The following is a 21,703-nucleotide window of genomic DNA, read 5'->3' as shown; positions in this document are numbered from 1 at the left end:
TATCAAATGTTCAGGATTATTTTCTTTTGCATTTTTAAAAATTTAATCATTTTTCAAAAATGTTTCTGGTTCAAAATTTTGTTTAAAATTTTCATAAAAAATCAAAAGTTCAAATATTGTTTGCTTCTTTTACAAAAAAATGTTTGAAAGTTCAAAAATTGTAGAATTCCAAATTTTTAAAAATGTTAGCATGTTTAGTTTTTGTTAAAAAAATAGAAAATCTTTGTGAATTTCAAAAAATGTTCCCACTTAGAAAATATGTTCACAAATTTCATAAATGTTCATGTTCTTGAAAATGTTCGGGGAATTTGAAAAACAAGAATGCTAAATTTCTAACATCCGAAATTTGAACACCGCCGTTTTCCCTTCTAATTACGCTGACCCCATCCACTCTTTTCTTTTAATCCCGCTTTCCATTTAAATTATTTCCTTCTTACCTTGATGACGCCGCCCGCTCTTTCCTTCTTAAGCAGTTTTTCGTTGATATGGTGCGCACTGATCCCACTAGCAACCCAATCATGCATGAATACTACTTCCTCCGTTTCTAAATATAAGTCTTATATTTAGGAACGGAGGGAGTAAATTAGAAAGTTTTATGAGCGCAACCGGATAAATACACATCAAGCAGGTACCTCAACAACCAAGTACACTACAAACATTATGTGTATGATTACCAACTAAGATCAATAACACACCCCGATAACTTCTGCACGGGTACCTGATAACTTACATACAGATAGTGCAGTAACTTTGACCCAGGAAAAAAGTTGGTTGAAACATACCCTGGTAACTTCTGTGTAAATTGCATGATAACTTACGTACCACAGACCTGGTAAATTACATACAAACGTGATAACTTTGACATGGAGAAAAAAGTTGTTCAAACATACTCCCTAGCAACTTCTCTATAAATAACATGATAATATGTGCACAACAGATTTGATAATTTACGTATGATACGTCTCCAACGTATCTATAATTTTTTACTGTTCCATGCTATTATATTATCCATCTAGGGTGTTTTATATGCATTTATATGATTTTTGGGACTAACCTATTAACCTAGAGCCCAGTGCCAGTTTTTGTTTTTTCCTTGTTTTTGAATTTTACAGAAAAGGAATACCAAACGGAGTCCAATTGACCTGCCAATTTTTGTGTTATGGACCAAAAGAAGCCCTCGGAGTAAAAGAGTTGGGCCAGAAGAGTCCCGAGCCGTCCACGAGGGTGGAGGGCGCGCCCTACCCCCTGGGCGCGTCCCCCTAACTCATGGACGACTCGGAGACCCCCTGACGTGAGACCGATGCCAAAAATTCTTATAAATACATAAACCTCCAGAACATAACCTAGATCGGGAGTTCCGCCGCCGCAAGCCTCTGTAGCCACCAAAAACCAATTGGGCCCCTGTTCTGGCACCCTGCCGAAGGGGGATCCCTCACCGGTGGCCATCTTTATCATCCCGGCGCTCTCCATGACGAGGAGGGAGTAGTTCACCCTTGGGGCTGAGGGTATGTACCAGTAGCTATGTGTTTGATATCTCTCTCTCGTGTTCTTGATTTCGCACGATCTTGATGTATCACAAGCTTTGCTATTATAGATGGATCTTATGATGTTTCTCCCCCTCTACTCTCTTGTAATGGATTGAGTTTTCTCTTTGAAGTTATCTTATCAGATTGAGTCTTTAAGGATTTGACAACACTTGATGTATGTCTTGCATGTGCTTATCTGTGGTGACCATGGGATATTCACGTGATGTACTTGATGTATGTTTTGGTGATCAACTTGCGGGTTCAGTGTGACGCCCGGATAATTAAGCTACAATAAATATATGCTAAAGATGCCACGTCAGTTATGTTACTGTCGCTAATCTCACGTTAGTTCAAAACGATTCGAATACAAATTTCAATTTTTTGAAAAACAATCAAAGTTCTCAAACATTAAAACAAAAATGTTCGGTTAGTGCCAAATATCACATAGGTAATTATTGTGAAGCAAACATTTGTTTTAGAAAATGCTAAGATGCTCTAGAATAAAGAAAACCGTAAAATAAAATAAATAAAAGAAAAGGAATAAAAACAGAAAACAAAACAAGTACAAAAAAGGAAAAGAGAGAACCCCTCCCACTAGGCTTCGGCCCAGCAGGCCACCAGGCCGCCTAGCCGGCCCAACCGACGCCCCACTCCTCCACTACACCCTCCCCCCCCCACGACACCCAAACCCTAACCTACCGCACCCACACTCCCCACATCGCCCGCTCCTCTCCCCCCGATCTGGATCAAGATCAGGGGCAAGGACCCGACGACCCCGTCGCCCCTGGACATCGACGCCGCCGCCTGGACCTCGCCGGAGGCCACCTCGCCGACCCTTCCCCGCCGGACTGCCTCCCCTGCGTGCGTCGTCCCCGTCCCCCACCTCAAGCACCTTTGCCACGTGCCCTACAGCCCCGCGGTGAGGCCCCGGTATCCTCTCTCCCTCGCCCCCCATGCTCACCGTGCGCCGTCGCCCCCTGCCGCTCTTGACCACGCCCCGCCGCGAGCTGCAGCAGCTGCCGCTGTGCTGCGGCGCTTCCGCCACCACCACTGCAGCCCCGCACTCGCCCGCTCGTGCGTGGCCGCGCCCGCTCACGGAGCACTCCAGCGCCCCTGCCTCCGCCCTCCCGCTCCCGATCGCGCCCGCGGACCCCTTCTCCTTCGCTCGCTGCAGCAGCCCCGCTCGTCGGCCCCGTTGCTCTGCTGCTGCTGCCGCCGCACCTGGCTCACCCACTGGCGCCCGCATCCCGCTGCCGCCTGCCGAACTGCTGCCGATCTAGCACTGCCCGCCGCGCCGCTGCCCGCCGCTGTTGCCTGCTGCATCGTTGCCCATTGCCGGCGCCCCGCTGGACCTTCCGTCGCGCCGCTTGGCCCCTGCCGCGCCCGGTGGCCTTGCCAGCGCCACCGCCGCCTACCTCGCTGCCCCGTCCACCCTACCGTAACCGACGGCGGCCGCTGCGCTAGCCGCGCCCGAGGCCAGTGCCCGGGCTTGCCCCGGCGGGCGCTCGTGGCCGCACCCACGCCCGCGTGCCCACACCCCCCCACGCGCCCGTTCGGGCTACGCCCGCACCCAGCGCCCGTTAACCCGCATCGGCACCCTGGGCGAATGAAACGTGGTGCCCAGCCCCCAGAACGTTTATAAAAAAACAATTTAAAAATAATAATAATAATAATAAATTTAATTGATTAATTAACTTAATTAATCCTGTTTAATTAACCTAATTAACTATTGTTAATTAACTAAACAGTCAATGATATGCGGGACCCACACGTCACTTTGACCCAGTCAACGCCCTGTTGACTGCTGACGTCATGATGTCATCATGCACTATTCTGGATAATGTTGATTTAAAATAATTAAGTAAATTCTAAAAATGATTAAATCTTTGAAAATTAATATAAAATACACCGTAGCTCGGATGGAAAAACTTTGTACATGAAAGTTGCTCAGAACGACGAGACGAATCAGGATACGCATCCCGTTTGTCCGCCACACATCCCTAGCATAGAGAACACGCAACTTTCCCCTTCCGGTTCACCTGTCCGAAAACACGAAACACCGGGGATACTTTCCCGGATGTTTTCCCCCTTCGCCGGTATCACCTCCTACCGCGTTAGGGCACTCCTAGCACCGTTACTTGACATGTCATGCATCGTTATGCATCTGTTTGCATTGTATTCATTGTTTCTTCCCCCTCTTCTCTCCGCTAGACTACGAGACTGACGCTGCTGCTGGTGCCCCGATCGACTACGTTGTTGACGACCCCTACTTGCCAGAGCAACCAGGCAAGCCCCCCCCCCCCTTGATCACCAGATATCGCCTATTCTTCTCTCTACTGCTTGCATTAGAGTAGTGTAGCATGTTACTGCTTTACGTTAATCCTATCCTGATGCATAGCCTGTCTTTGCTGCTACTGTTGATACCTTTACCTGCAATCCTAAATGCCTAGTATAGGATGCTAGTATTCCATCAGTGGCCCTACATTCTTGTCTGTCTGCCATGCTATACTATCGGGTCGTGATCACTCGAGAGGTGATCACGGGTATATACTTATATACATAATATATGATACCTGTGGTAACTAAAGTCGGGTCGGCTCGTTGGGTACCCGCGGTTGATTCACGGATTGGGGGATGAAAGGACATACTTTCCCGACGGCCCTCTATGTGGATCTTTGTGGCGGAACGACAGGGCAGGTTGAGACCGCCTAGGAGAGAGGTGGGCCTGGCCCTGGTCGGCGTCCGCGATTACTTCAAAATAACATGCTTAACAAGATCTTGGTATTTGATATGAGTCTGGCCACTGGCCTATACGCACTAACCAACTACGTGGGAACAGTTATGGGCACTCGACGTCGTGGTATCAGCCGAAGCCTTCTTGACGTCAGCGACTGAGCGGCGCGCGCCATGTTGGACCGGAACGCCTACTCTTGTATAAGGGAGGCTAGGTCTACTTCTGGCGGCGTACGCAACGTGCAGGTGTGCAACGGGCGATGGGCCTAGACCCCTGCGTGCATAGGATTTAGACCAGCGTGCTGACCTCTCTATTGTGCCTAGCTGGGGCTGCGACGTGTTGATCTTCTGAGGCAGGGCATGACCCATGAAAGTGTGTCCGGCCAAAGGGGATCGAGCGTGTTGGGAAATGTGGTGCACCCCTGCAGGGAAGTTTATCTATTCGAATAGCCGTGATCCTCGGTAACAGGATGACTCGGAGTTGTACCTTGACCTTATGACAACTAGAACTGGATACTTAATAAAACACACCCTTCCAAGTGCCAGATATAACCCGGTGATCGCTCTCTAACAGGGCAACGGGGAGAGGATTTCCGGGTAGGATTATGCTATGCGATGATACTTGGTGAACTTACCATCTACTCTCTTCTACATGCTGCAAGATGGAGGCTGCCAGAAGCGTAGTCTTTGACAGGACTATCTATCCCCCTCTTATTCTGGCATTATGTAGCTCAGTCCACCGATATTGCCCCTTTACACAGATACCCATGCATATGTAGTGTAGATCCTTGCTTGCGAGTACTTTGGATGAGTACTCACGGTTGCTTTGCTCCCCCCTTTTCTCCCTTTCTATACCTGGTTGTCGCAACCAGATGCTGGAGCCCAGGAGCCAAACGCCACCGTCGACGATGACTCCTACTACACTGGAGGTGCCTACTACTACGTGCAGGCCACTGACGACGATCAGGAGTAGTTTAGGAGGATCCCAGGCAGGAGGCCTGCGCCTCTTTCGGTCTGTATCTGTCGGTGTACAAAAGTAGGGGCACTCCTTTTTACCCCTTTACTTGTGCACGGACAGTCGGAGCCACGCCCACGGCCACACTGAGCAAGGCAGAGGAGGGGAGCCGAAGCGCAAGGCAACCAAAAGCAACGCCAAGACCAAGAAATACGAAAGAGCAAGGGGGCGAGGTGGACTCCCCCGGCAAGAGCCTTGCCGGGGCAACTTGCCCGATGCCAGCAGAGCAAGCCACCCTTGGGCCCGCAGGTTCCAACACCACCAACCAACTACATTGGAACCAAGGCTCGGGAGGCACCTCTGTGGTGGCATGCAGATCTTTGTTAAGATCATGAACACACAGGATCAGAAGAGGACTAGAAGACGACGACCCTCGGCGAGATCCTTGCCGGGGAGACCCACGAGACCCCCCGCAAGACTCTTGCCGGGGACGACCACGGTGCCGCGGCAAGACCCTTGCCGGGGCCCCGGCAAGGCCCTTGCCAAAGACACTCACAGGGCCACGGCCAGGCCCGCGCCTGCCAAGGCTCCACCGCCGTTGATACGTCTCCAACGTATCTATAATTTTTGATTGCTCCATGCTATATTATCTTCTGTTTTGGACAATGTTGGGCTTTATTATTCACTTTTATATTATTTTTGGGACTAACCTATTAACTGGAGGCCCAGCCCAGAATTGCTGTTTTTTTGCCTATTTCAGAGTTTCGCAGAAAAAGAATATTAAACGGAGTCCAAACAGAATGAAACCTTCGGGAACGTGATTTTTGGAACGAACATGATCCAGAGGACTTGGACCCTACGTCAAGAAATCAAACAGGAAGCCACGAGGTAGGGGGGCGCGCCTACCCCCCCCCCCCCAGGCGCGCCCTCCACTCTCGTGGGCCCCATGTTGCTCCACCGACGTACTCCTTCCTCCTATACATACCTACGTACCCCCAAACGATCAGAGACGGAGCCAAAAACCTAATTCCACCGCCGCAACCTTCTGTACCCGGAGGGGGCATCGATCACAGAGGGCTTCTACATCAACACCATAGCCTCTCCGATGAAGTGTGAGTAGTTTACCTCAGACCTTTGGGTCCATATTTATTAGCTAGATGGCTTCCTCTCTCTTTTTGGATCTCAATACAATGTTCTCCCCCTCTCTTGTGGAGATCTATTCGATGTAATCTTCTTTTTCGGTGTGTTTGTTGAGACCGATGAATTGTGAGTTTATGATCAAGTTTATCTATGAGCAATATTTGAATCTTCTGAATTCTTTTATATATGATTGGTTATCTTTGCAAGTCTCTTCGAATTATCAGTTTGGTTTGGCCTACTAGACTGATCTTTCTTGCAATAGGAGAAGTGCTTAGCTTTGGGTTCAATCTTGCGGTGTCCTTTTCCAGTGACAGTAGGGGCAGCAAGGCACGTATTGTATTGTTGCCATCGAGGATAACAAGATGGGGTTTATATCATATTGCATGAATTTATCCCTCTACATCATGTCATCTTGCTTAAAGCGTTACTCTGTTCTTATGAACTTAATACTCTAGATGCATGCTGGATAGCGGTCGATGTGTGGAGTAATAGTAGTAGATGCAGGCAGGAGTCGGTCTACTTGTCTTGGACGTGATGCCTATATACATGATCATACCTAGATATTCTCATAACTATGCTCAATTCTGTCAATTGCTCAACAGTAATTTGTTCACTCACCGTAAAATACTTATGCTCTTGAGAAAAGCCACTAGTGAAACCTATGGCCCCCGGGTCTATTTTCCATCATATTAATCTTCCAACACTTAGCTATTTCCGTTGCTTTTTATTTTGCTTTTACTTTACTTTGCATCTTTATCATAAAAATACCAAAAATATTATCTTATCATATCTATCAGATCTCACTCTCGTAAGTGACCGTGTAGGGATTGACAACCCCTTATCGCGTTGGTTGCGAGGATTTATTTGTTTGTGTAGGTGCGAGGGACTCGCGCGTAGCCTCCTACTGGATTGATACCTTGGTTCTCAAAAATTGAGCGAAATACTTACGCTACTTTGCTGCATCACCCTTTCCTCTTCAAGGGAAAACCAACGCAGTGCTCAAGAGGTAGCAAGAAGGATTTCTGGCGCCGTTGCCGGGGAGTCTACGCAAAAGTCAACCCGCATTACATTATTTGCCATTTGCCTCTCGTTTTCCTCTCCCCCACTTCACCCTTGCCGTTTTATTCCCCCTCTCTTTTTTGTTCGCCTCTTTTTCGCTTGCTTCTCATTTGCTCATGTGTTGGATTGCTTGTTTGTCATGATGGCTCAAGATAATACCAAATTATGTGACTTTACCAATACCAACAATAGTGATTTCCTTAGCACTCCGATTGCTCCTCTTACCGATACTGAATCTTGTGAAATCAATGCTGCTTTGTTGAATCTTGTCATGAAAGATCAATTCGCCGGCCTTCCTAGTGAAGATGCCGCTACTCATCTAAATAGCTTCGTTGATTTGTGTGATATGCAAAAGAAGAAAGATCTTGATAATGATATTGTTAAATTGAAGCCATTTCCTTTTTCGCTTAGAGATCGTGCTAAAGCTTGGTTTTCGTCTTTACCTAAAAATAGTATTGATTCTTGGAATAAGTGCAAAGATGCTTTTATCTCTAAGTATTTTCATCCCGCTAAGATTATCTCTCTTAGAAACGATATTATGAATTTTAAGCAACTTGATCATGAACATGTTGCACAAGCTTGGGAGAGGATGAAATTAATGATACGTAATTGCCCTACGCATGGTTTGAATTTGTGGATGATTATACAATATTTTTTATGCCGGATTGAATTTTGCTTCTAGAAATCTTTTAGATTCGGCCGCGGGAGGCACTTTTATGGAAATCACTTTAGGAGAAGCTACTAAACTCCTAGATAATATTATGGTTAATTATTCTCAATGGCACACTGAAAGATCTACTAATAAAAAGTGCACGCGATAGAAGAAATTAATGTTTTGAGTGGAAAGATGGATGAACTTATGAAATTATTTGCTAGTAAAAGTGTTTCTTCTGATCCTAATGATATGCCTTTGTCTACTTTGATTGAGAATAATAATGAATCTATGGATGTGAATTTCGTTGGTAGGAATAATTTTGGTAACAACGCGTATAGAGGAAACTTTAATCCTAGGCCTTATCCTAGCAATTCCTCTAATAATTATGGTAATTCCTACAACAATTCCTATGGAAATTTTAATAATATGCCCTCTGAATTTGATACTAGTGTTAAAGAATTTATGAATTCGCAAAAGAATTTCAATGCTTTGCTTGAAGGGAAATTGCTTAAAGTTGATGAATTGGCTAGGAACGTTGATATAATTTCTCTTGATGTTGATTCTTTAAAAGTTAGATCTATTCCTCCTAAGCATGATATCAATGAGTCTCTCAAAGCCATGAGAATTTCCATTGATGAGTGCAAAGAAAGAACCGCTAGGATGCGTGCTAAGAAAGATTGCTTTATGAAAGCGTGTTCTTCTAGTTTCTATGAAAATAAAGATGAAGATCTAAAAGTTATTGATGTGTCCCCTATTAAATCTTTGTTTTGCAATATGAATCTTGATAATGATGGGACTAAATATGATCCACCTTTACCTAGAAGGCGTTCCAAAAATTCAGATTTTTTAGATCTTTATGCTAAAATTGATAAAAGTGGGATTGAAGAGATCAAAACTCTAGATGTTAATGCACCTACTATTTTGGATTTCAAGGAATTTAATTATGATAATTGCTATTTGATAGATTGTATTTCCTTGTTGCAATCCGTGCTATATTCTCCTCATGCTTATAGTCAAAATAAAGCCTTTACCAAACATATCGTTAATGCTTTGATGCAATCTTATGAAGAAAAGCTTGAGTTGGAAGTTTCTATTCCTAGAAAACTCTATGATGAGTGGGAATCTACTATTAAAATTAAAATTAAAGATCATGAATGCTATGCTTTGTGTGATTTGGGTGCTAGTGTTTCCACGATTCCAAAAACTTTGTGTGATTTGCTAGGTTTCCGTGATTTTGATGATTGCTCTTTAAACTTGCACCTTGCGGATTCCACTATTAAGTAACCTATGAGAAGAATTAATGATGTTCTTATTGTTGCAAATAGGAACTATGTGCCCGTAGATTTTATCGTTCTTGACATAGATTGCAATCCTTCATGTCCTATTATTCTTGGTAGACCTTTCCTTAGAACGATTGGTGCATTTATTGATATGAAGGAAGGGAATATTAGATTCCAATTTCCATTAAAGAAAGGCATGTAACACTTCCCTAGGAAGAAAATAAAACTACCATATAAATCTATTATGAGAGCCACTTATGGATTGCCTATCAAAGATGGCAATACCTAGATCTATCCTTGCTTTTATGCCTAGCTAGGGGCGTTAAACGATAGCGCTTGTTGGGAGGCAACCCAATTTTATTTTTAGTTTTTTGCTTTTTGCTTCTATTTAGGAATAAATATTTGATCTAGCATCTGGTTAGATGTGTTTTTATGTTTTAATTAGTGTTTGTGCCAAGTTTAACCTATAGGATCTTCTTGGATGATAGTTATTTGATCTTGCAGAAAATTCCAGAAACTTTCTGTTCACGAAAATAATTGTTAAAAATCACCAGAACGTGAGACAATATTGATTCCAATTTCTTCTGATCAATAAACAAATTTTCTAGGTCGTCCTATTTTGGCTGATTTTTTGGAGTTCCATAAGTTTGCGTTAGTTACAGATTACTACAGACTGTTCTGTTTTTGACAGATTCTGTTTTTCGTGTGTTGTTTGCTTATTTTGATGAATCTATGGCTAGTAAAATAGTTTATAAACCATAGAGAAGTTGGAATACAGTAGGTTTAACACCAATATAAATAAATAATGAGTTCATTACAGTACCTTGAAGTGGTCTATTGTTTTCTTTCGCTAACGGAGCTCGCGAGATTTTCTGCTGAGTTTTGTGTTGTGAAGTTTTCAAGTTTTGGGTGAAAGATTTGATGGATTATGGAACAAGGAGTGGCAAGAGCCTAAGTTTGGGGATGCCCATGGCACCCCCAAGACAATCTAAGGACACCAAAAAGCCAAAGCTTGGGGATGCCCCGGAAGGCATCCCCTCTTTCGTCTACTTCCATCGGTAACTTTACATGGAGCTATATTTTTATTCACCACATGATATGTGTTTTGCTTGGAGCGTCTTGTATGATTTGAGTCTTTGCCTTTTAGTTTACCACAATCATCCTTTCTATACACACCTTTTGAGAGAGACACACATGATTCGGAAATTATTAGAATACTCTATGTGCTTCACTTATATCTTTTGAGTTATATAGTTTTTGCTCTAGTACTTCACTTATATCTTTTAGACCACGGTGGTGGATTTGTTTTATAGAAACTATTGATCTCTCATGCTTCACTTAGATTATTTTGAGAGTCTTAAATAGCATGGTAATTTGCTTAAATAATCCTAATATGCTAGGTATTCAAGATTAGTAAAAACTTTCTTATGAGTGTGTTGAATACTAAGAGAAGTTTGATGCTTGATGATTGTTTTGAGACATGGAGGTAGTGATATTAAAGTCGTGCTAGTTGAGTAGTTGTGAATTTGAAAAATACTTGTGTTGAAGTTTGCAAGTCCCGTAGCATGCACGTATGGTAAACGTTATGTAACAAATTTGAAACATGAGGTGTTCTTTGATTGTCCTCCTTATGAGTGGCGGTCGGGGACGAGCGATGGTCTTTTCCTACCAATCTATCCCCCTAGGAGCATGCGCGTAGTGCTTGGTTTTTGATGACTTGTAGATTTTTGCAATAAGTATGTGAGTTCTTTATGACTAATGTTGAGTCCATGGATTATACGCACTCTCACCTTTCCATCATTGCTAGCCTCTTCGGTACCGTGCATTGCCCTTTCTCACATTGAGAGTTGGTGCAAACTTCGCCGGTGCATCCAAATCCCGTGATATGATACGCTCTTTCACACATAAACCTCCTTATATCTTCCTCAAAACAGCCACCATACCTACCTATTATGGCATTTCCATAGCCATTCCGAGATATATTGCCATGCAACTTTCCACCATTCCGTTTATCATGACACGTTCATCATTATCATATTGCTTTGCATGATCATGTAGTTGACATAGTATTTGTGGAAAAGCCACAGTTCATAATTCTTTCATACATGTCACTCTTGGTTCATTGCATATCCCGGTACACCGCCGGAGGCATTCATACAGAGTCATACTTTGTTCTAGTATTGAGTTGTAATCATTGAGTTGTAAATAAATAGAAGTGTGATGATCATCATTTTCTAGAGCATTGTCCCAAGTGAGGAATAAAAGAGAGAGAGAGAGAGAGAGAGAGAAAGGCCATAAAAAAAGAGAAGGCCCAAAAAAATGAGAGAAAAAGAGAGAAGGGACAATGTTACTATCCTTTACCACACTTGTGCTTCAAAGTAGCACCATAATATTCATAATAGAGAGTCTCTTGTTTTGTCACTTTCATATACTAGTGGGAATTTTTCATTATAGAACTTGGCTTGTATATTCCAACAATGGGCCTCCTCAAGTGCCCTAGGTCTTCGTGAGCAAGCAAGTTGGATGCACACCCACTTAGTTTCTTTTGTTGAGCTTTCATATATTTATAGCTCTAGTGCATCCGTTGCATGGCAATCCCTACTCCTCGCATTAACATCAATCGATGGGCATCTCCATAGCTCATTGATTAGCCTCGTTGATGTGAGACTTTCTCCTTTTTTGTCTTCTCCACATAACCCCCATCATCATATTCTATTCCACCCATAGTGCTATATCCATGGTTCACGCTCATGTATTGCGTGAAGGTTGAAAAAGTTTGAGATTACTAAAGTATGAAACAATTGCTTGGCTTGTCATCGGGGTTGTGCATGATGAGAGCATTCTTGTGTGACGAAAATGGAGCATGACTAAACTATATGATTTTGTAGGGATGAACTTTCTTTGGCCATGTTATTTTGAGAGGACATAATTGCTTAGTTAGTATGCTTGAAGTATTATTATTTTATGTCAATATTGAACTTTTATCTTGAATCTTTCGGATCTGAATATTCATACCACAATTAAGAAGAATTACATTAAAATTATGCCAAGTAGCATTCCACATCAAAAAAATTGTCTTTATCATTTACCTACTCGAGGACGAGCATGAATTAAGCTTGGGGATGCTTGATACGTCTCCAACGTATCTATAATTTTTGATTGCTCCATGCTATACTATCTTCTGTTTTGGACATTATTGGGCTTTATTATTCACTTTTATATTATTTTTGGGACTAACCTATTAACCAAAGGCCCAGCCCAGAATTGCTGTTTTTTGCCTATTTCAGAGTTTCGCAGAAAAAGAATATCAAACGGAGTCCAAACGGAATGAAACCTTCGGGAATGTGATTTTCGGAACGAACATGATCTAGAGGACTTGGACCCTACGTCAAGAAATCAAACAGGAAGCCACAAGGTAGGGGCGCGCCTACCCCCCCCCCCCCAGGCGCGCCCTCCACCCTCGTGGGCCCCACGTTGCTCCACCGACGTACTCCTTCCTCCTATATATACCTACGTACCCCCAAACGATCAGAGACGGAGCCAAAAACCTAATTCCACCGCCGCAACCTTCTGTACCCGTGAGATCCCATCTTGGGGCCTATTCCGGAGCTCCGCCGGAGGGGGCATCGATCACGGAGGGCTTCTACATCAACACCATAGCCTCTCCGATGAAGTGTGAGTAGTTTACCTCAGACCTTCGGGTCCATAGTTATTAGCTAGATGGCTTCCTCTCTCTTTTTGGATCTCAATACAATGTTCTCCCCCTCTCTTGTGGAGATCTATTCGATGTAATCTTCTTTTGCGGTGTGTTTGTTGATACCGATGAATTGTGGGTTTATGATCAAGTTTATCTACGAGCAATATTTGAATCTTCTGAATTCTTTTATGTATGATTGGTTACCTTTGCAAGTCTCTTCGAATTATCAGTTTGGTTTGGCCTACTAGATTGATCTTTCTTGCAATGGGAGAAGTGCTTAGCTTTGGGTTCAATCTTGTGGTGTCCTTTCCTAGTGACAGTAGGGGCAGCAAGGCACGTATTGTATTGTTACCATCGAGGATAACAAGATGGGGTTTATATCATATTGCATGAATTTATCCCTCTACATCATGTCATCTTGCTTAAAGCGTTACTCTGTTCTTATGAACTTAATACTCTAGATGCATGCTGGATAGCGGTCGATGTGTGGAGTAATAGTAGTAGATGCAGGCAGGAGTCGGTCTACTTGTCTTGGACGTGATGCCTATATACATGATCATACCTAGATATTCTCATAACTATGCTCAATTCTGTCAATTGCTCAACAGTAATTTGTTCACCCACCGTAAAATACTTATGCTCTTGAGAGAAGCCACTAGTGAAACCTATGGCCCCCGGGTCTATTTTCCATCATATTAATCTTCCAACACTTAGCTATTTCCGTTGCTTTTTATTTTGCTTTTACTTTACTTTGCATCTTTATCATAAAAATACCAAAAATTATCTTATCATATCTATCAGATCTCACTCTCGTAAGTGACCGTGTAGGGATTGACAACCCCTTATCGCGTTGGTTGCGAGGATTTATTTGTTTGTGTAGGTGCGAGGGACTCGCGCGTAGCCTCCTACTGGATTGATACCTTGGTTCTCAAAAACTGAGGGAAATACTTACGTTACTTTGATGCATCACCCTTTCCTCTTCAAGGGAAAACCAACGCAGTGCTCAAGAGGTAGCAGCCGTCCCCATGCAGCTGCCAGCTCAACCAGCTGAGCAGGCACATGCGTGGCGACGAGCGGCCTCCACGACCGATGCAGTAAGCACCTGCGTGGTGGCATGCGGGTCTTCATGAAGGTCCACCATCGCGCCAGCCCAGCAGCCAGCCAACGTGGCGCCACGACGCCTCGTCAGCTCGGACGCGTGTCGAAGCCAGGCGAGGCGGCGACAGCTGGGACGTGCTTCCTTGCCGTCCCCGATAAAGCGAGCGTGGCACGTCGGCAGCGCATTAAACGCGTTTGTCCGACGGTGCCAGAGGATAGGCTCATCGACTGTAGACCTTTCCACCTCCTGTGTGCCACTGTGGCAACCCCTTTTCACCTATAAAAGGAGGCCCGAGGCGACCAGGAGGAGGATTCGGATCTTTTGGGCAAGTTGCACCCCGTAGCTAGCTCAAGAACACAAGAACACTCAAATACATCCACCAAAGCAGGACTAGGGTATTATGCGTCTCCGCGCCCCGAACCTGGGTAAACGAACCGTGTGCTTCCTGTCAGACCCGCTCTTTGCACAACCTCGTGCCCGCCAACCGTAGAAGGGATCCCAGTGATTCCATAGGTGTCGTTTCCACCGACATCTTTGGCGCGCGAGGTAGGGGGCGCAGTTGTGAAAATATGGTCTGATCGGAGCAATGGCTTCATCGTGGCCGTCGTTCCAAGGAAGAAGACGACCAAGCTTGACGGCACCACCTGCAGATACGGTGGATGCCCGTGCAGCGACAGAAAAGTTAAGTCGCACGAAACTTTAAGCAATTTCTCTTTATATATAAGGCTATTGTCCTCGAAGGTCCTGCCCTATGTATGGAAACCTGCACGCACAGGGGCCCTTCCGCTATTGGCAACGCCCTTGCTCTATTTCGAGTCCGCTCAACAGCTCAAGCGGCCGCGTCGAGAACGGCAGGGTAGCCTTCCGCAATTGGCAACGCTCTCGACTCTGACTCGAGTCAAGCTCGACAGTTCGAGCGGCCGCGTTGAGAGCGGTAAGGTGGTTCGCCCGGCAGCAAGCACACCCGGCAGGCCATTGGGGATCCGTCCTCAAGGTGTCGCGGCCTGGGTTTACGCGCCGGCGAGCCTACCCGATTAACGTAGGGTGAACATACAAAGGAAGATCGAACAGGAAGATAACATGCATCGTATTAAAAGTACTGCTGAGTTATATTACATCAATTGTTGCTACGGTTCTAACTAAAGATAAAAATTGTCTTGGTCATGAACCTTGCAGCGGCAGTGAGAGACAGGGTGCCTAATCCCGGCGCTGGCCCTCTACCCTCTGAATTCCGCCGATGCGGCTGATGATGGGCTTGATGCGCTCCTTGAGCGCCGCGAGGTCCGCATCCTCCGGCAATCTATCCAGCGCAGCGTCGAAGTCGAGGTTGGGATTCCAGTACGCCATCTTGGTGAGGATCTTGGTTATGGCACCATGGCAAAGCCTCCGGGCCTCCTCGGCCAGAGAGGCGGCTCGGTCGGAATGGAGCCGTTCCAGGGCACCAACAACCCTCTCAAAGAACAGGGTCAGGCTGCAGTTGGCACTCAAGTTCGGCTCCGGGGCGTACCTCACATCCGGCATCCCCATGGTGGCCAGCTGTGTGGTGGCCCTGTCGGCGACGGCGGCGAGGCGTTTGAGCCAGCGGTTTTTGCCCTCCACGTGCTCCTTGTGGGTGGCGGCGTCATTCCTCCGCAGCTGCTTCTCGGCCTCCAGATCCTTGGTCAGGGTCTCCTCCCGGGTTTTGGCCTCCGACAGCATCCCCTCGAGACCCTCCAGCTTCAGCTTGAGGTCTTTGATGGAGTTGTTGGCCTCAGAAAGCTGCCCAGCCCTACTGAGGACCGCACCCTGCGCCTCATCCAGAGCGTTGTTGAGCGTGTCCTTCTCCTTGGACAACTTCAGCACCTGATCCTTCAGCCCGTCCTGCTCCACCTCCAGCTCCTTCACCCTGCCGGCGTGGACCAGAGCCTGGCCATTGAGTGCCTCCTTGTGCCTCTGCTCCAGCTCATGGGTCCGCTGCAGGACAAGCTTCTCGACCTCCTCGTCCTTGTCACGGAGTGTCGCAGCGAGTTTCTCCTCGCGCGCGGCAAGGTCCTCCTCCTGGGAGTTTAGCATGGCCTGCTGCTGGTGCCGAGCAGCCTCGGCCTGAGCGGCCTCCTGCTTCGCCAGTTCCTAGGCCTTCTCGATGTCGGCCTACTTCATGACAAGCTCCAGCTGGCGCTCGGCCAGCGCGTCCTGGGCAGCCTTCAGGTCTTGGTGGGCCTGGCGGAACCAAGCCTGTGCCTCGGCAACACGCTTCTCGAGGTCCACCTCCGCATTGTCCACCACTGCCATCCTGGACTTGACCTTGTCCAGGCGGGCACGGTGAAGCGCCTGGAGCTTCTGGAAATTGGCGCTCATGGCCTAGAGGAGCCTCTCTTCCTGGGAACCGCCGCCACCAGTGCTTGGCTCGTCGACAACCTCAAGCCCGGCGGCAGCGAGCACTTCGTTATCAAACACCTCCCCCTCGACGGGCGTCCCGGTGCTCGCCGTCCCTGGGAGGTGGAAGAACAGGTCGTCACTCACCCTCAGGTACCTGCCCGAGCCAGAGGCAGCGGAGGAGGAAGGTTGGTCGTCAACCACCTCCTCCTCGGCAGCGGCCTTGCCGGCCTCCTCGGCAGCAGCCCTGCCGGGCTCCCCGGCAGACCCCTTGGCGGCTGTCACAGCCCTAGCTTTGGCCTTTGCTTGTCATTGCATATGCATCCATGCATCATGTATATTTTGTTGGAATCTGAATTGGGGATGAACAAACCCTGGCACCAAATCAAATCAAATAGGCTCAACCTAAAATGATTTTCAAAGAATCCAAAATGCCTTGAGAAAAGTTCATGATTTTTGTTTAAGGTGGATACCTCTGCCAAAAATGATGCACATATTTTTAGGACATATCTGGATTTTTGAATGAATTCATTAAGTATTTGAATTGGAGCAATTAAATGCTATGCATATTATTTATTGCTCTGATAATTCTGGAATTATGTGTGGGGCCCTATAATAATGCATATAGCATCCACACTAATTTCCAGAAGCTGCAAAAATAATTTGGTTAGCAAACCAAATTCAAAAACAGTAGCAGAAATAGAAAACAGAAAACAAATATGAAAAGGCAGAGAGGAGAGAAAGTACCTGGGCTTACCTCCCACTGTAGCTCGGCCCAGCCCAGCCGGCCGAGATGCCAGTCATCTTCAACCCCCGCCGACCAAAGCAGCTGCGTGCTGGACGCGCACGCGGCCGAACGCCACCTCCTGCTCCAGCGCGACGCCTCGGCCCTTCCAGCAACACCAGTGAGACGCCTAGACCCCGGGTCTCCCTCCCCCTCAGCGCGCTCTCTCCCCTGTCTCCCTGGACCTGTTCCTCTCCTCTGTCCCTCTCTCCCGAGTGAGACCGAGAGGTCGTCGTCATCGCCGTCCTCCTTTAACGCAGCCATTGACCACAGAGAGCCGAACCGCCAAGTGTTGGAGCCTCGCCATCGACCAGTAAGCCACGAAGCCGCGGATCGTGACCCCGGACGCCCTGAAGCCTCGCCATCGAGCTCATCTTCTCCGCACGGCCGCCGGACTCCGTCGACAAATTCGCCGCTTCCAGGTCGACCCCGAGCCCACTGAGCTGCGCTTCGACCTCCCAGTAAGCCCCTCCGGCGTTTCCCCCGGTCCCCGTGGCCTGTCGCTTGCCGTAGTGTCGTTCCCCGCCCGCGTGCCCGAGCACCGCCGTCCGCCATGGCCGCCCAGCTTCCTTGCCCCGAGCCCTCCGCCCGAACCCGTGGCACCAGAGTGCTTCTGGTGGCCCGTGGGTGCCATCTAGGCCACCAGCTCCTTCCCTACCGCCCTGCAGCCCCGCGCCCGAACCCGACCGAGGTCCGGCCGCCGTCGTGGTCGACGCCGCGGTCGTCTCCGGCCGCCCCAGCACATGCCACTCCCATCATCCGAAGCGCCGCCGCAACAGCTCTCCAACGCGCCCAGCCGCGCAAGCAGCCGTGGCCGGAAACAGCCGGCCGACGATCGCCGCCGCGCCGGATTAGTGCCGCCGGTTAGCCACCAGTTAACCCCGCCATTAGTGCTAATTAACCTGGGCTAGAGTCTATGACAGCCGGGCCCCGCAGTGGACAAAGCCACAGTCAACGCGGGATTAGACCCGATTAACCACTTTGTCACTGACGTGTGGACCCCACACGTCAGGTTTGACCCGGTTGTCCGCAGTTGACCTGTGACTTCATGGTGACATAGTGCTGACGCAATAATATATTTTCTGGATTTAAAATAACCATAAAAATCCAGAAAATGTTCTAAACTTCAAAAAAAAAATCATAGTAAACCAACCATAACTCAGAACGAGATAAATTATATATGAAAAGTTATCAGAAAAATATGAGGAATATGTTTATGCCATGTTCATGCATGTTTGAGCAAGTTAACCTCACTTAGGATGAAACATGATTAGGGCAAATTTCATAATAGGTTTGAAGTTGGAATTTGATGTAGTTTTGAATTCCACTTCAATTAAAATGACTTTCTGTTGCATTAGCCCAAATCACAGCTTATTTCCATGTCATGATCATGCATCATATTGTTGCATTGCATTGATTGTGTTCTTTCTCTGTTGCCGGTGTTGTTCCCTTTCGGTAGACGTTGTTCCGACGATGTGATCGATGACACTAATGAAGACACAATGCTATCTTCAGAAGTGCCAGGCAAGCAAACCCACTTGTTCATTCCGATACAATCCCACTCTCTCGCTCCTGCTCTCTTTTACTGCATTAGGACAACAATGTTTTAACTGTTACGTGTTGCGGTAGTTGAACCCCTTTTCCTCTGCATGACCTGTCATTGCCATAGTAAAAAGATGAAACCCACTAGCATGAGTAGGAGTTGTTTGAGCCCTGATGTGCCTACTCATTCATGATTGTTTGTCATGCCTGCTATTGCTTAGAGTTGTGTCAGGTCTGATTCATCGGGGATATATTGGAAAGTTGTGAACATGTCCTACTGTTGAGAGCTAAGTGTGTGAACATGATTTGGTAAAGGTGGCGGTGAGAGGCCATGTAGGAGTACATGGTGGGTTGTCTCATTGAAACCGTCCTCAGGAACTGAGTTCTATGTGTGTGATCCATGAACAGCTCTCTCGACTTATTAATCAACCTGATCTTTGTCCAGGAGTTGCAACTAGTTTTTGGTGTTTGTAGGTAGTGCTAGTAGTCTACCAAGTGGCACCCGATACAGGTGGGCTTGGGTCAAACTAGGTGCAGTGGCACGGTGTACCAAGTGGCACCCGGATGGTGGGCTTGGAAACCCTGCTCACATCGTTTGGGGCCGGGAGCGGCACCTCGGCCGGATCTCCTTGTGGATGGAACCCGAATAGGCGATAAACCTGGACTAGAGACTTGTGTGGTTAGTCAGGTCGTGGCTGACTCCCTCGCCGGGCTTCTGCTTGAAGGTTGCCGAGATATACGACGTGTACATGGTGGTAAGTGGCGAGAGCGTGTGTGAAGAAGTACACCCCTGCAGGGTTAACATCATCTATTCGAATAGCCACGTCCGCGGTAAAGGACTTCTGGGTTGCCTATACAGTTCATAGACAAGTGAAAGTGGATACTCTAAAATGCGCAAGATAAGCGTGAGTGCTATGGATGGAGTTCTCGTAGGGAGACGGGAGCAGATCCATAGTGGTGTATTGAGTTGGTGAATATGTGGACTCGTGTGCGCCACCCCAAAAGAGTTACTTGCAGTCGTAGTTTAGGATAGCCACCGAGTCAAAGCTGGCTTGCTGCAGTTAAACTCCACCACCCCCTTTGTTGATACCAATGCATATGTAGTTAGTTCTGATGTAAGTCTTGCTGGGTATATTTGTACTCACGTTTGCTTAATTTATGTTTTTGTAGAGAGATTTCAGTCTCGATAGTAGTTCCGCGTGGGCTTCGACGTTTAGCTCGTTACCTCAACTACGATCTTGTACCCTTGGGAGGGTCTTGTAGATAGTCAGGTTTCTCAGCCTTTTTCATTTGTAGTTGTCTGTACTCAGACATGTTTATGCTTCCGCTTGTTGCTTGTATGCTCTGTATGTTGGGTCATGAGACCCATGTTTGTAATACTTGGCTCCTCGGAGCCTAATGAATAAATACTTTGAGTTGTAGAGTTTTGTTGTGATGCCATGTTGTATTTGCACATATCGAGCATATTGTGTGTATGATTTGAAATGTTTGGTATGTGTGGGATCTGACAACCTAGTTGTTTATCCTTGGTAGCCTCTCTTACCAGGAAATGTCTCCTAGTGCTTCCACTGAGCCATGGTAGCTTGCTACTGCTCCGGAACACTTAGGCTGGCTGGCATGTGTCCTTCTTCGTTCCTGTGTCTGTCCCTTCGGGGAAATGCCATGCGGTGTCTACCGGAGTCCTGTTAGCCCAGCTGCTACAGCCCGGATTCACTCGCTGATGACCGGCACGTTCGTTGCTGGGTCATGTATGCATGTCCCTGTAAGTTAGTGCCACTTTGGGTTTATGACTAGTCATGTCGGCCGGGTTCTCTGTCATATGGATGCTAGCGACACTTTCATATACGTGAGCCAAAAGGCGCAAACGGTCCCGGGCCAGGTAAGGTGGCACCCGTGGGAATACCGTGCGTGAGGCCGCAAAGTGATATGATGTGTTACATGCTAGATCGATATGACTTAGGATCAGGGTCCTGACAGCTTTGGTATCAGAGCCTGACTGCCTGTAGGACTACCAAGCCAAACTGGTCGAAGTCGTGTCTAGAAATGCTTTAGTTATATAAGGGAATTGATTGTGGAAGGGAACGTAAGGCTCTTTTTACTCCTTTACCTTATGCCCTTCTGATATGAGTCAACCTCTTCTTTTCTATGGGGATTAAGAACTAGGCCTTCTCTTCTTTCTATCAGGATCACGTGTTACTAATTCGTAGACTCTTAGGATTGTTGGTTTCAAGTCTCAGTTCAGTTTCTACTACCTCCGTGTGATAACAGTTGGTCTCGAAACCTTGATATTGTGATGTTGAGTGGTTATGCCACCATTTTTGCCTCATGTCTCAAATCTTTTGAGCATTTACAGCCGTTATGCTGTCCGAGTCATCCCAGGTTTCTAAATAGTCTGATGCATTTCCAAATCCCTTCTTTCCGTTCTCGATGTTCCTTTCGGCCAGATTAACCACACTAATCGTCGAGTTGAGGTACTCCGTTGCCTCGGCGTATATGTTGAAGCTATTACTATGACCCAAGGCATCTTAGGGAATCACCTAGTAATCTAGCCATGTTTTATATTCCCAGTGTAATGATTCTGGCCGTCTTCCTCAAAAGCATCCCCTGATGCCATTTAGTTAGTAGGTATTCTATTTCTGGGTTCCTGACCCAAGATTCACTCTACTTTATCTACTGTTGATAGTGTCTGCTCGTTCCTTTAGGATATTAGTAACCTTTGTGATAGTCCTCGAGGTCCGTGGTATTTCCTTCTTCCAAATACCATGAACTTCTTATGACAGAAGCTCTTTTGAACCAAAAGATCACAACCAGAGTGCTCTTGATGAGTTATCCATTCTACATTGTGACTCTGCCAGTCCTACCTTTCTGCATGGGTTGT

Source organism: Aegilops tauschii, chromosome 3, assembly GCF_002575655.3.
Source record: "Aegilops tauschii subsp. strangulata cultivar AL8/78 chromosome 3, Aet v6.0, whole genome shotgun sequence".
Classification (NCBI taxonomy): Eukaryota; Viridiplantae; Streptophyta; class Magnoliopsida; order Poales; family Poaceae; genus Aegilops; species Aegilops tauschii.
The sequence above is the reverse complement of the archived record's forward strand: the minus strand, read 5'-3'. Positions refer to the sequence as shown.